A 16,139-nucleotide genomic window follows, 5' to 3' on the forward strand; every position below is an offset into this window, starting at 1 on the left:
CAGCAGAGTGGTGACGTCACCGCTGTGCTGTACTTTCACTTTCACTTTACGGCGCTCAGTCAGTGCGGGAAGCGGACGCCGGGGGACGCGAAGGTGAGTATGTACTGTTTGGTTTTTTTACATTTTACACTGGTAACCAGGGTAAACATCGGGTTACTAAGCGCGGCCCTACGCTTAGTAACCCGATGTTTACCCTGGTTACCAGTGTAAAACATCGCTGGTATCGTTGCTTTTGGTGTCAAACACGACGATACACGCCGGTCTGACGACCAAATAAAGTTCTGAACTTTGTTCAACGACCAGCGATATCACAGCAGGATCCTGATCGCTGCTGCGTGTCAAACTAAATGATATCGCTATCCAGGACGCTGCAACGTCACGGATCGCTAGCGATATCGTTTAGTGTGACGGTACCTTTAGCGTGACTAATCTCTGCGGATGCTGAACCATCACACTTTAGAAAGCCTGCCATACACAGTATAGATATGAGATGTCATCAGCTTCCTACTCTCTTGGAGCATATCCATCATGGAGACAGAATGACTTTCCACTTTAATTGCTAAGCCATCAGTTTATTTTTATTTTTTCTAAAAGTCGTGGCGAAGTATTGGACTTGTAGAACTCCTGGAATTAGAGCCAAAAGAAGAAAATAAGCTGGGAGAGTCCAGTCCCTGCATGAGACCGCTATTACAATAAGATGATCCTCTAGGCTGATGTTTCTTCTTGTTGTAAGCAGACCTTCTTTCTGTACACCCCTGAGGTCTGATTTTTTTGAACACTTGTCTTCTTTGTCAAGAAGAGCACGGTGAGTAACTCGGACATTCTACCTTTTGAGATAAAATGCAGTAAAGGATGGTAGAGCCTGCTACACAAAAACAATCATTTAGGGCTTCAAATTCAAGAACTGTGGTACCGTATATCGTTATATAACGGACGAGCTTCTTGTATGACCCAGTGGATTGTTAGTAGCTTTAGGAGGGATGACCTTCTCTTCTTTTTTTTATTTTTTTTAGCTGATTTCTCACAAGCACCTTGGAAAATGTACTGTGTGGATAAAAGTATTGGGAAACCCTTTTTCTCACATTTTTCATTTAATTCCATTGCGATAGGTTTATAAAATGAAGTACGATGTCATGCAGTCTGCCTTCACTCACACTTGTGAAAGAATGATTTAGGCTACGTTCACACTTGCGTTGTGCGCCGCAACGCACAACGCAAACAAACGCAGCAAAACGCATGCACAACGCTGCGTTTTGCGCCGCATGCGTCCTTTTTTTCATTGATTTTGGACGCAGCAAAAATGCAACTTGCTGCGTCCTCTGCGCCCGGACGCGGGCGCCGCAGGGACGCATGCGGCGCAAAACGCAAGTGCGACGCATGTCCATGCGCCCCCATGTTAAATATAGGGGCGCATGACGCATGCGGCGACGCTGCGGCGCCCGACGCTGCGGCGCAGACCGCAAATGTGAACGTAGCCTTACTCACTGAATTTTAGCTTGCTACCTTTTAATGGATTCTGAAACGTATTCTGAAATTGCATCCCTCCTAAATATCCCATGATCAGCTACTCGTGGTATTATTGAAAAGTTCAAGTGCTTGGGAAGCAGAGCAACCTGGCCATGAGGTGACAGAGCATGTAAAAGGACGGGATCGCTGAGGCACTTAATGCATGAAAGTCACCAAATCTCTGCCGACTCGATAACTGCAGAATCCCAAACCTGAGCTGGCATTACATTGAGTACAAACTCTGTGCACTAGGAACTTCACGGCTTGGATTTCCATGGCAGAGCAGTTGCCCACACCACAATGGGATTGTTATTCAGGGTTTTGTGGTCCAGAAGTACATGACTTGCCCACATGACGCCCTGGTCTCAACCCCATTGGACACCTTTGAGATGAACTTGAAAAGATATTGTGAGCAAGGGTCCCCTCACCCTAACATCAGCCTTTGACCTCACAAATGTTCTTCCATATGAATGGGCAAAAAATCCCACAAACAAGTTCTAAAGTATTGTAGAAAGCCTTCTCGGGAAAGTGGGGGACCAACTCCTCATTAGTGACTGGATTTAGAATGGGATATAAAAAAAAAAAGTTCTTGTAGGTGTCCCGATACTTTTGTCCATATAGTGAATATTCTTCTAAATGTATCCCCTGGGTTAAGAGGGAAGACCTAAATCTACATTTTGACTTTTATCCACAAGTGAAGGGTAAGTAGGATATCTGAGGAAATGAGAATTTCTGTCCTGCCTTCCATCTTAGGACTTCTAACAGAATAGGCCAAGAGTGGAAGTGTCAGCATGGAATGGGATATAGGCTGCAAGTTTCACTAAAAGAGACATTTCTTTGCGTTTGAAGCAAGCAACGTTTGAACCTCAGTCAAGTTGAATACCTAGACAAATCTGAGACTGAGGGAATTGAGGAAGATTTTTTATGATTCATTAACTTACCTAAATTGTAAATTTTTAGTGCTTTGGAGAGTTTTATGTAACCATCTCCCACGATTCTCTCTGTTTTCCTTCTTTTCTTATATGGACTTCCATTTTGACCACTACTACTGTAAACAAGTATCAAAAGACTGACCGTCACTTCCAAACAGAAAACTGATGTGTACAGGTGCTTACTAAGAGTAGCCATCCCCATATGTAAGCAACACATAAAGTTGCACTCTGTAGCGCTATAGCATGCAAACATGAAATACATGAAATTTGAATTGCATGACTGCCCTAGAAAATTAGAAAAATTGAGAATACTTAGCACATTAATTGGCCAATTCATGTGTGCCCAGCAGCCAGGATAAGAAGATTCTTGTTCCTGGAAACCTGCCTAATGTGAATACTTTTAGGCTGAAGTCTACATTTATATGGGAAGGTAGTTGGATCATGCTGTAATTAAAAATTCCTGAGGGGCTGAGTGCTCAGTCAGAGAGCCTAAGTATTCGAATATCAAAAGACTGGCACACCCAAACAGAAAGAGGTGTGAGCAGGTGCTTACTAGAGTAGCCATCTTCATATATACCACTGTAAACACATGGGGATCAGTAGAGATCCCAAATAAAAGAGCACAAAATTGAAGCTGGTTTTGGGCTAGTGTTACTGGATTTCTATACAGGGAGAGTTTTTGAAATTCTGCTCTAAAGCCTCGAAAAAATGCTTTTATCATATAGTGGAAGTCTGCGTAAATACGGTTTTAATCATGTTCGGTTTGACTGGAAGAGCGGCTGCAAGAGAATATGAAGTTATATTTTCCCTGTAGTTGCTGACTTCGAGTGATCACGGTGATGCAGGGAGCTGTATCAGTCACAGCTCAGGTAAGCCAATAGGAGAAGCGTGGCCCTCGATTTACAATCTCATAGTCAGGAATATACAGTAGATCCCAAAGAAAGGAACCTACTCCTTCTGCCCAGGCTCTGGGAACCGCTGCAGAATAATAGTTCCACCCAGCTCATCCAGCAGGAACAGATCCACTATGGTGGGGAAAGAGGGGCTTTGGGACTCGTTTTCTAGCGGTGCTGTCATTGTGAGGGGTAAATAACTAGCAAAGTGAGGTTTGGGATCTCCTATAGACTTTAATGAAGTTTCCTGGTCTGACAATGAAGAAAGCATTTCATTCTTGTGATTAGTACAAACCATAGGTTTCTGCCCCCACTAATTCAAGATATCTCACAAATCCCATCTATTAATGATAAATTATAAAGCTAAATAACATTTGGGCTATTGCTGAAATGCCAAATATCTGCAAAGAGCCTGTACAATAAAAAGTATATTAAATTATTTAAATGTCAATATGACTGTAATTTCTGATAATATATGGTACCTTTAACAAAAAATAAATTGGCACAATGTACAGTGGGTACGGAAAGTATTCAGACCACTTTAAATGTTTCACTCTTTGTTTCATTGCAGCCATACCATTTAGAATTATCACTAAAAAGGTCTATCTTCGTCTCATCAGACCAGAGAATCTTATTTCTCATTGTCTGGGAGTCCTTCATGTGTTTTTCAGCAAGCTCTATGGGGGCTTTCATATGTCTTGCACTGAGGAGAGGCTTCCGCCGGGTCACTCTGCCATTAAGGCCTGACTGGTGGAGGGCTGCATTCACAGTTGACTTTCTGGAACTTTCTCCCACCTCACTACTGCATCTCTGGAGCTCAGCCACAGTGATCTTGTGGTTCTTTTTTACCTCTCTCACCAAGGCTCTTCTAATACGATTGCTCAATTTGGCTGGACGGCCAGGTCTAGGAAGACTTCTGATGGTCCCAAACTTCTTCCATTTAAGGATTATGGAGGCCACTGTGCTCTTAGGAACCTTGAGTACTGGCGAAATTCTGTTGTAACCTTGGCCAGATCTGTGCCTTGCCACAATTCTGTCTCTGAGCTCCTTGGCCAGTTCCTTTGACCTCATGATTCTCATTTGGTCTGACATGCACTGTGAGCTGTGAGGTCTTATATAGACAGGTGTGTGCCTTTCCAAATCAAGTCCTATCAGTTTAATTAAACACAGCTGGCCTCCAATGAAAGCGTAGAACCATCTCAAGGAGGATCACAAGGAAATGGACGGCATGTGACTTAAAGGGCCACTGTCACCCCCTCCAGCCGTTATAAACTAAAAGAGCCACCTTGTGCAGCAGTAATGCTGCATTCTAACAAGGTTGGCTCTTTTAGTTTTTGGTTCAAGTATTCCCAAATTAAAGCGTTTTGAAACTTATCCAAAATACCTGTCTTTATCCAGGGAGGCGGGTCTGAACCCCCCTCTTTGAAGCGCCCAACTGCCGTCAGTCATCTCTTCTGGGGCGCTGGTCGCCGCCCCCTCAGCGATGTTTACCTCTGAAATCCGGCGCCTGCGCTGTGCTCTTCTGCCTGGGGCAGGCGCATTGAGCATTGGCCGTCAGCTCAGTTGCCGGGTTCCGGACTGCGCCTGTGCCGTGCCTAGGAATCCCAGCCCCGCACTGTGCATAATGCATAACACACTGCTGGGCGGGGATTCAGTAGCAGGGTGGCCGCACTGCCCGCACAGGCGCAGTCTGCAAGCTTGGCTGGTACGTCAGATGGCCAGAGCTTAAACACAGCGCAGGCGCCGGTTTTGAAGCGAAAAAAGCGCGGAGGGGGCGCCGCCGAAAGCCCCTTAAGATTTGAGTGACGGCAGAGTAGCGGTTCAAGCTGGGGAGTGAGGACCCGCCTCCCTGGCTAAAGACAGGTATTTTGGCTAAGTTTCAAAACGCTTTATTTTGGGAATACTTGAACCAAACACTAAAAGAGCCACCTTGTTAGAAGGCAGCATTACTGCTGCACAAGGTGGCTCTTATAGTTTATAACGGCTGGAGGGGGTGACAGTGGCCCTTTAAAGGTGAGTGTCTGAGCAAAGGGTTTGAATACTTATGACCATGTAGTATTTCAGGTTTTCTTTTTTAATACATATGCAAACATTTCTACATTTCAGGTTTTTTTTCCAGTGAATATGGAGTGCAGAGTGTACATTAATGTGAAAAAAATAACTTTTTTGAATTTACCAAATGGCTGCAATGAAAGAGTGAAAAATTTAAAGGGGTCTTAATACTTTCCGTTCCCAATGTATATCATGCATTTGTTTGTGTGTACATTGAAGATGTGTATGTTTATTGCACACTGATATATGGTCTACATGGTTGTTTCTCAGGCTACTTTCACACTAGCGTTGTGCACTGCACGTCACTGAGATTCGTTTTGTAGAAAAAACGCATCCTGCAAAAGTGCTTGCAGGATGCGTTTTTTCTCCATAGACTTGCATTAGCGACGCAGTGCGACACATTGCCACACGTCGCAACCGTCGTGCGACAGTTGCGTCGGTCCGTCGCCACCAAAAAACGTTGCATGTAACGTTTTTTGGTGCGTCGAGACCGTCTTTTCCGACCGCACATGCACGGCCGGAACTCCGCCCCCGCCTCCTCGCACCTCACAATGGGGCAGCGGATGCGTTGAAAAACAGCATCCGCTGCCCCCGTTGTGCGGCGCTTTCACTGCTTGCGTCGGTACGTCGCTAGTGTGAAAGTAGCCTTAATTGTAACTACTGTCCTTTGGACTCCAACATAAGCCAGATTCCCTAAGTATCAGATGACTAGAAGTCATTATGCAGTTTAGTATGCTGACTTTCTGTAGACCTGAGGGAAATCTCCTTCCTATGTGTGAAGTGGCAATAGCAGCTTTGTCTGCCTTGTAAAGTCTATCTGTGCTGCTGTAAAGGCCATCATTGTGTCATCCAAAGGGAGGACTGTATAGACGCTGTTTGCACATAGGATTAAGAGATTACATGAAACCTCTGGGGCTCCTATGCATTATACTGCAAAGCCTATGATTTCTTCTCTGCTGAGAAAATAATTATGGACACCATTAGACCTGATGACTTATAAGCTTCTTTTAGATCTTAAAGGTACTCAAAGAATCCATAGTAATGTACAGTGGATATAAAAAGTCTACACACCCTGATTAAAATTCCATGTTTTGCTATGTAAGGGCTGTCCCACACGTCCAGATAATTCCGGTACCGGAATAAATCGGTACCGGAGTTATCCGTGTCCGTGTGCCTGGGAACTCACGGAGGCCATACCTGCGGCACACGTGTGCCGCCCGTATGGCGAGTGGGTACCACACGGAGCGTGTGGTACCCACTCTGCATGGTGCTGAAGCTGCGATTCATATCATCCCTGCAGCAACGTTTGCTGCAGGGAAAATATGAAGAATAGTGTTTAAAATAAAGATCCATGTGTCCGCCGCCCCCCCACCCCCTGTGCGCCCCCCCCGCTGGTCAGAAAATACTCACCCGGATCCCCCGTCGGCAGTCGCTCCTTCCTGGTCTGGCCGCGGCACTGTATGCGGTCACGTGGGGCCGCTCATTTACACTCATGAATAGGCGGCTCCGCCCCTATTGGAGGTGGAGCCACATATTCATGAGTGTAATCGGCCGCATACAGTAGAGAAGCCGCGGCCAGACCAGGAAGGAGCGACTGCCGACGGGGGATCCGGGTGAGTATTTTCTGACCAGCGGGGGGGCGCACAGGGGGTGGGGGGGCGGCGGACACATGGATCTTTATTTTAAACACTATCATTCATATTTTCTCAGTAGCAAACGCTGCTACAGGGAACATATGAATGGCGGCTTCAGCACCATGTGGGGGGGACAGCGCTTACTGTAGCGCTGTCTCCGGCACGCCACACGGACCCCAGACGGAGAATGTCCGTGTGAGGTGCGTGTTTTACACGGACCCATTGACTCTATTGGGTCCGTGTAATCCGTGCGCTCCCACGAACACTGACATGTCTCCGTGTTTGGCACACGGAGACACGGTCCGCACACGGTCCGCACAAAATCAATGACATCTGAACAGATGCATTGATTTTTATGGGTCTACGTGTGTCAGTGTCTCCGGTACGGGAGGAAACTGTCACCTCACGTACCGGAGCCACTGACGTGTGAAACCGGCCTAAACAAAATTCCTAAGAATTTAGCCAAATAATTTCAGAACTTTTTCCACCTTTTAATGTCACTCATAATCCTGTACAAATCCATTGAGAAACAAAAAAAATATTTTAAGGGGGGAAATAAATATAACTTAACTAAAATAATTGGTTGTATAGGTGTGAACACTCTTTTAACTGGGAATGTGGTTATTCAGGATTAACCAATCGCATTTAAAGTCATGTTACAGTGGTCAGCACACAGTTGTCATCACTTAAATTGAATAAACCGCAAATGCCCATGTAAATATAAACATGGGAAAAAGGAACAGATCCTTGGTAATATTAAAATATAAAAAAAAAAATTTAAAGATAAAAAAGCACACAAGGTAAAAAACACATGATGTATAAAGCAGTAGGGAACACTGGGCAAAAAAGGGGGCAGTAATTAATGCATAGTGTGTATATATATATATAAGGAGAGTTTTGGAAGGATATAGGGACCAAAATAAACAATAAAAATTAAATATATATATTTTATATACAGCAGTATAACTCTCCTTGCAAAATCTCAGCGCCAACAGTGGGCAACAATAAGGCTAGTTTCACACTAGCGTTAACTGCATTACGTCGCAAATCCGTTTTTTTGCCGAAAAAACGGATGCGTCAAAAAAGTGAAAAACGGTGACAAACGTATGCCACGCATCCAGCATTTCGACGGATCCGTCGCAAATCCGCTAAACGTTTCCGTCGAAAATACTGGATGCGTTATATACGTTGCATACGTTTTACCATCCGTTGCATCCGTTTTTCCGACGGATCCGTTTTTAAAAGGGGAGGCTCCCAAAATTTGATTGGCTACTGGAAAATTTGAAAAACTATATAGTACTGTATTTACAGCCCATCTTTGTGGGTTTTAGTTTTGTGGCAGCGATGGAAGGTGTTCTTGGGAGGATTGCTAGTTTGGTTACCGACGTTATCTTTGAGACAAATCGCCTGGATATCATAGTGCGGGAGAAGGAGGCGGCAGCGGAAAGGCGTAGGATGCTTCTGCAGCAACGGAGACGGAGGCGACTGTGGATTCATCCGATTAATCAACTACGGATGACCCGGGGTGTCCAGTCCACTCTGTACCTGGAGTTGCGGCACAATCCACACAAATTCCACAACTACGTGCGGATGAGGATTGAACATTTTGATTTTTTGCTTGCAAAACTGGAGGATGTCATCCGAAGACAGGATACAAGGATGAGGCTTGCCATCACACCGGCGGAGCGGCTGATGGTGACCCTGCGGTAAGCCTCTTTTTTTTATTTCATTGCTGATATTGAATGTTATATTACATGCTGCAGAAAATACTGCGCTGGCATATTGCGCACTATTTTCTGCAGCATGTAGTTTTGGTTTTCTTGGCGGACATTCCACTGCTTTATTTAAATGTCATTGCTGATATTGAATGTTAACAGACTGCAGAAAATACTGCGCTGAAATATTGCGTTGCATTTTCTGCAGTTTTTTTTTTTTTTTTTTTGGTTTTTGGGTTTGATGACATGCAACTGTTTTTTTTCTGTCATTGGTCATTTTGAATGTTATATTACATGCTGCAGACAATACTGCGCTGGCATAATGCGCACTATTTTCTGCAGCATGTAATTTTGGTTTTCTTTGCGGACAGTCCACTGCTTTATTTAAATGTCATTGCTGATATTGAATGTTAGATAACAGACTGCAGAAAATACTGCGCTGAAATATTGCGTTGCATTTTCTGCTTTTTTTTTTTTTTTGTTTGTTTGTTTTTTTTGGGTTTGATGACATGCAACTGTTTTTTTTCTGTCATTGGTCATTTTGAATGTTATATTACATGCTGCAGACAATACTGCGCTGACATATTGCGCACTATTTTCTGCAGCATGTAATTTGGGTTTTCTTGGCGGACATTCCACTGTTTTTTTACACCGGTTTCATGCTGGTTTTATTGGGTGTCCCGTCCTTAAAAAAAAATTAACAGTGCCATATTAAAACTTGTTGGTCTGTGCAATTTTTTCTAACATGTTTTTTTTTTTTTTTTTAAAGTTTCCTAGCTACGGGTGAATCTATGACTTCGCTCCATTATCAGTTCAGGCTGGGCATTTCAACTATCTCTGGAATAGTGAAGGACACATGTCGGGCTGTTTGGACCACTTTACAACCAGAGTATATCCCCCAACCATCCATGGAAATCTGGTTGCGAAGTGCTGAAGAGTTTCAGCAAATTTGCAATTTCCCTAATTGTGTGGGTGCAGTTGACGGGAAACATATAAGGATTGCGAAACCGGCAGGAACAGGATCGGAGTACTATAATTATAAGAAGTATTTCTCCATCGTCCTTATGGCTATTGCAGATGCCAACTGCAGGTTCCTTGCCGTGGACATAGGAGCATATGGACGGTCCAACGATTCACAAGTTCTTAAAAACTCTCCGATGGGTCGTTGCCTTTATGGAGAGAGCTACGATTTACCGCCAGCCAGACCACTGGCAGGAACCAATGACCCAGCCCTGGAATATGTTTTTGTAGGTGATGAAGCCTTTCAACTGTCGCCGCACCTACTGAAACCGTACAGTAGCCGGAACTTAAACCATACCAAGCGGGTCTTTAATTACCGGCTTACTAGAGCACGAAGAGTCGTGGAGTGTTCCTTTGGCATATTGACGGCGAAGTGGCGGGTTCTGCTGACGGCTATCAAGTTGAAAACAACAACTATAGACGAGGTAGTTAAAGCCTGTGTGGTGCTCCACAACTTTGTCCTTTCAAAGGAGCCCGTTTCCTTGGATGATGAAGAGTTGGAGACCACCTTGTGGGACTACCGCAGCAGCTCAGTTCGCTCTACAAGTTCAGTTACAAGGATGAGGGACCAGTTTGCCGATTATTTTGTCTCACCTGTCGGGCGGATCCCGTGGCAAGACATGATTGTGTAACCAGTTTCCCATGTGTTTTGTTTATGTAAAAAATGTGTTTCTGCCCAAAAAAAAAAAAAAAAAAAAAAAAGGGCCAAAAAGCATGGTTTTCTTGCTAGTAAAATCGTTTTGTTATACCTTTAAAATGTTCGGTGTTTGTTTTTATTAAAACCTTTTTTATTATATTACCTTAATAAATCCAGACACACACACAGAGTAGAATTTTATATTCAGAATTTTATTTTAACTCTTTTTTTTTTTTTTTTTTTTTTTGCCAACAAAAAATATTTTTTTTTAATATCAAATTTGTTTTTGAAAGATTTTGCAAAAAAAAACTAAACATCGTATTTACAAATCTTGAAACTGTTGGGTGGAGATATGAGAGGAGGAGGGGCAGGAAGGTTGGACCACGTCGATAGGTGGGGAAACCCTACTTGTTTGGGGTGCAGTGGAAGGGGGGGGTAAACCAAGAGGCTGACCAGAGGGGGGTGGTGTTGGGGTAGGGGGAAGAGAAAAGTTGAGTAAGGAAAACATTAGGGAAGTAATTTGGTCTTGGGGCCGGGATTGTTGTGGGGACTGGGTTGGGTATTGTGACTGGGTAGGGTAGTGGGACTGGGTTTGGTAATGGTGCTGGTGTGGGTATTGGGGCTGGGTTTGGTAATGCTGGGTATGGTGTGGAATTGGAGTGGAGGTGTGGCGAGGTGTGTGGGTAGACTCGTTAACGGCCTGCAGTAGAGCATTATGGCAGGTATTCATTACCCGCATCTGTTGCTCAAAAGATAGTTTCTCCATGGTCCTGAGCATGGAGTTAAAAAAAATATTGGCCGGATCGGGACTTACAGCTGAATGCAGCCTATCCAAGCGACTGCTGGTTTCACGGCTTGTTTCACTGATGCGTGACTGCACCATGTTGAAACCAGCAGTCACTTGCTCTCCCAAAATTTTGAAAGAGCCTTGGAAGGATGCATTCAGGTGCAAGAACTCAGGAGCATAGCTCTTTTCCTGACCCCTCTGTCGCTGCCGCCACGAACCTAATGGTGGTGTCGAGGTGGCAGGATCAGAGGGGTGGGGTAAAGGAAACGCTATCTGTTCAGCATCAGATGCGAGCAATGAAGGCTGCAATAATGCTCCACTGCTTGGGACGGATGAAGTGGAGGGGACAGAGGGGTCAGAGGAGGGGTCAGAGGAGGGGACAGAGGTGTGGGGCCTACCGACGTGGCCCTCAGTGGCGGACTCAGGAGGGATCGCTCCAGAGGGCGCAGAGGAAGATGCAGGCGCCCGGTGGCTGGAGAAGGTGCTGTGAAAGAAAAAACAAATGAAATTAATACATTGGAATGAAAAAGCCCTGACTGAAAGCAAACTAAGTAGACAGGTTAACATGGTTATTAGTGGGCTGTAGAATACTTACACTCTGCTTAGCATGGTTCGCCTCAGGAAGGAGAGGGCCGGGCCATATTTATATTTGCTCCTCTTCCTTCCTGCAGAGCCACTCGGGGCCTTCATCTCATCATTGAATTCCCTCTTAAAGCGATCCCTCAGTGACCGCCACCGCTTCCTAATCTTTCCAACTGTGAAGACAAGAATCAAAAGAAAAAACCAAAAATTGGTAAATGCAATACATTACAGTCAGCTCAAAACATCACTGGAAAGTGAATACTTACCTAGTTTGCTCTGCTGCTGAGGATGAAGGCTCTCCCGCCTTGGAAACAGGTTGCGACACACTTCGTCCCAGAGCCGACGGGTGACACCGGTATCAGCATGCCTGCGGTCAGCCATGTTCCACAGCGGCTCCCGCTCGCGAACCTCCTCGATGAGATTCTCGATATCAATGTCGTCATCATCATCATCCTCTTCTGCGGGAGCACGCTGTGAAGCCTGTGCCAAAAAAAAAAAAAAAAGGAAAACAAACAAATTAGTACACTGAAACACTAAAGTACCAATAGAATACCCCTCCCCCCAAAAAAAAAACTCACTGATAGCCGACCGCGGCGACGAGTCCGCCGACTCTGGGATTGTCTGGGAGAACCTTCAGCGGCAGCAGCAGGAGCAGCAGCAGCAGCAGCCTGAAATAAAGGAAACAAATTCTCAGTAATGTAGGCATATATTTTCTGTGTTTAGTTATGTATGAAAATCTGTTTTGTGTATGGTGCAGTGTGATGTGCGAAAAAACTGTTTCCCCACTACTTACACTTGGTTCCTCCTCCACTAGCATCTCTCCACCCGTCTCGCCCCCTTCTGACAGCTCCTCATCTGATTCAGCTTCCTGTTGAAACATAATTTATGCATGTAGTTATCCATAAAAATGTAATTTAAAGAAATTAAAAAAAAAAAAAAAAAAAGTTTTGTGTTAACTTACCGATACACGCTGTTGCTGTGGAGGAGGGCTGTCAGAAGAGGACATTGTTGCTCAAGCTTGCTGCGGCCCTGGTGTATCTGTAAGTTAAAAAGACACTTGCAATCTGCTCTACACATTGAAGTAGCAGATTTGGGGTCTTCAAAACTTACTTGAAAAGATTGGTGGCTGTGGTCCTGGTTGGTTGGGACTAGAGGCGGCTTGCTGCGACTGTGGTCCTGGTTGGGACTAGAGGCGGCTTGCTGCGGCTGTGGTCCTGGTGTATCTGTAAGTTAAAAAGACACTTGCAATCTGCTCTACACATTGAAGTAGCAGATTTGGGGTCTTCAAAACTTACTTCTAGCACTTTAGCTGTGTCCTGGTGGGCAGCGGCTGTGTCCTGGTGGGCAGCGGTCCTGGTTTATCTGTTAATATGTATAATGGATCTATAGTTAGACCACCCCCTGAACTAGGTAATGCTCAATGATAAACACCCTACTAAAATGATGTCAGAAATGTTCATACAGGTGAACACCAAAACCCCCCCAAAAAGTGGCACGTTATACCATTCATTTCCATGTCCCATAAAATAAATTTTTTTAATTTTAACACCAAGAAAAAATATATTTGACACATTTTATGTGAAAAAAATAACCTCTCCCCCCCCCCCCCCCCCCCCCCCCCCCCAAAAAAAAAAAAAAAAAAATGTACAGGTTAACCTTTATTAACCCCTTCACCCCCGGAGCTTTTTCCGTTTTTCCGTTTTCGTTTTTCGCTACCCTCCTTCCCAGAGCCATAACTTTTTTATTTTTCCGTCAATTTGGCCGTGTGAGGGCTTATTTTTTGCGGGACAAGTTGTACTTTTGAACGACATCATTGGTTTTAGCATGTTGTGTACTAGAAAACGGGAAAAAAATTCCAAGTGCAGTGAAATTGCAAAAAAAGTGCAATCCCACACTTGTTTTTTGCTTGGCTTTTTTGCTAGGTTCACTAAATGCTAAAACTGACCAGCCATTATGATTCTCCAGGTCACTACGAGTTCATAGACACCTAACATGACTAGGTTATTTTTCACCTAAGTGGTGAAAAAAAATTCCAAACTTTGCAAAAAACAAAACAAAACAAAATTGCGCCATTTTCCGATACTCGTAGCGTCTCCATTTTTCGTGATCTGGGGTCGGGTGAGGGCTTATTTTTTGCGTGCCGAGCTGGCGTTTTTAATGATAGCATTTTGGTGTAGATACGTTCTTTTGATCGCCCGTTATTGCATTTTAATGCAATGTCGTGGCGACCAAAAAAACGTAAATCTGGCGTTTCGAATTTTTTTCTCATTACGCCATTTAGCGATCAGGTTAATGCTTTTTTTTTATTGATAGATCGGGCGATTCTGAACGCGGCGATACCAAATATGTGTAGGTTGGGGGTTTTTTTAATTGATTTATTTTGATTGGGGCGAAAGGGGGGTGATTTAAACTTTTTTATATTTTTTTTATTTTTTTTACATTTTTAAAAACTTTTTTTTTTTACTTTTGCCATGCTTCTATAGCCTCCATGGGAGGCTAGAAGCAGGCACAGCCCGATCGGCTCTGCTATGCAGCAGTGATCATAAGATCGCTGCTACACAGCAGATTTGCAGGTGTGCTGTGAGCGCCGACCACAGGGGGGCGCTCACAGCCACCGGCAATCAGTAACCATAGAGGTCTCAAGGACCTCTATGGTTACCTTCCTGACTCATCGCCGACCCCCGATCATGTGACGGGGGTCGGCGATGCGCTCATATCCGGCCGCACGGCCGGATGCGGTAGTTAAATGCCGCTGTCTGCGTTTGACAGCGGCATTTAACTAGTTAATAGCGGCGGGTGATCGCGATTTCACCCGCCGCTACTGCGCGCACATGTCAGCTGTAAAAAACAGCTGACATGTCGCGACTTTGATGTGCGCTCACCGCCGGAGCGCACATCAAAGCGGGGGTCCCGACATGTGACGTACTATACCGTCACATGTCGGGAAGGGGTTAAAAAAATTAGCCCTCAACCAACCCTGTATTGCATGTGTAACCATTGGTACATACACCAGTTTTAAATTTACCTTTATGAAATAATACTACGGACATTTTTTTAATAAACATTTTATTATAATTTTTTTTTCACTCTTTTTTTTTTTTTTAAATCACAATTAGGAGCTGACATGCTCTTTATTTTAAATACAAGTACTTCAACTGCAAATGGTTATAACTGTAATTTAAAAAAAATCAACACTTTTATTAAATAGAAAAACCCCACACTCACATTCAAACCACAAGCTGCAGACCGCTAGACTTTTTTAAAAAACACATCAGATTTAAAAAAAAAAAAAAAAAAAACCACATGCTGCACAGACCACTATACAGTCAATACATCAGAAAAAGGCAAATAACCAATTACAGCATGGACAAATGCACATGCAATCAACAAGACGCACACAAAAAACATGCCTGGTATGTGTCCACATTCAGGATCGCATCAGAATTTGGTCAGGATTTTCCATCAGTATTTGTAAGCCAAAACCAGGAGTGTAAAAATTAGGTAAAGTATAACACGAAAAAAGGCATACTTTTGCTTTTATCACCCACTCCTAGTTTTGGCGTACAAATACTGATGGAAAATCCTGACCACACCCTGATGCAATCCTGCACATGGACACATACCCTCCCACATGAACAGGCATAAAATTGGCAAAGGCATAATATGGTGCAGGCACATGATACAAAAGCACACAGCCGTACAAAAATACACACATGCACGCACATAGCTTTAGGCAAATACACATATGTACAACAAAGGCAGAAAGGTGAACCCAATCAGAAGACGCATACACACACACACACACACATACAAAAGGCTGACAATCCTTTGGCTGAAGCTGCAGGTCTTCACAGTGGCTGGCATCATGGTGGATCTGGACTCTAGCATGGCACTGGCTGGTGCAGGACGATGGCAGGCCTCAGGTTCTCTTCAGGTTTTAAGCTCTTTCAGTAGTCAGTACCTCATATACACACACAAATGCACAGGCACACAGATGCACACAAAAATTGCAATACTCACACTGGCTCTATGGTGGCTGGAGTCTTGTGGCTGGAGTCCCGTGGCTGGCTCCTTCCTGTGGCTGGCTCCTGTGTCAGGCTGTGGTCTTGTGGCTGAGGTCTTATGGCTGGAGTCCTGTGGCTGGCTCCTTCCTGTGGCTGGCTCCTTCCAGTGGCTGGCTCCTGTGTCAGGCTGGGGTCTTGTGGCTGGGGTCTTGCTGGCAGTCTTCTCCTCTCTGGGTCTTGCAGGCATATGTGGGGTTGAAGGCCCAGGCCAGGTTTATATAGATTTGGGGGTGTCTGGCCAATTGGCAACAAAATACTTCTTCTGAGCATGCTCAGTGTAAAAAAAACGTATTGCAGCGCTGTATTGCGTCGTACGA

At 44.4% G+C, this 16,139-nt stretch overlaps 1 protein-coding gene across 2 annotated transcripts in view; it reads left to right on the forward strand.

Moving 5' to 3' along the window:
- VTA1 (vesicle trafficking 1) overlaps window positions 1-16,139 on the forward strand; it is a 321,449-nt gene that overhangs the window by 38,762 nt on the left and 266,548 nt on the right. The gene's annotated exons all lie outside the window — the stretch shown is intronic.

This window comes from Ranitomeya variabilis, chromosome 2, assembly GCF_051348905.1.
Source record: "Ranitomeya variabilis isolate aRanVar5 chromosome 2, aRanVar5.hap1, whole genome shotgun sequence".
Classification (NCBI taxonomy): Eukaryota; Metazoa; Chordata; class Amphibia; order Anura; family Dendrobatidae; genus Ranitomeya; species Ranitomeya variabilis.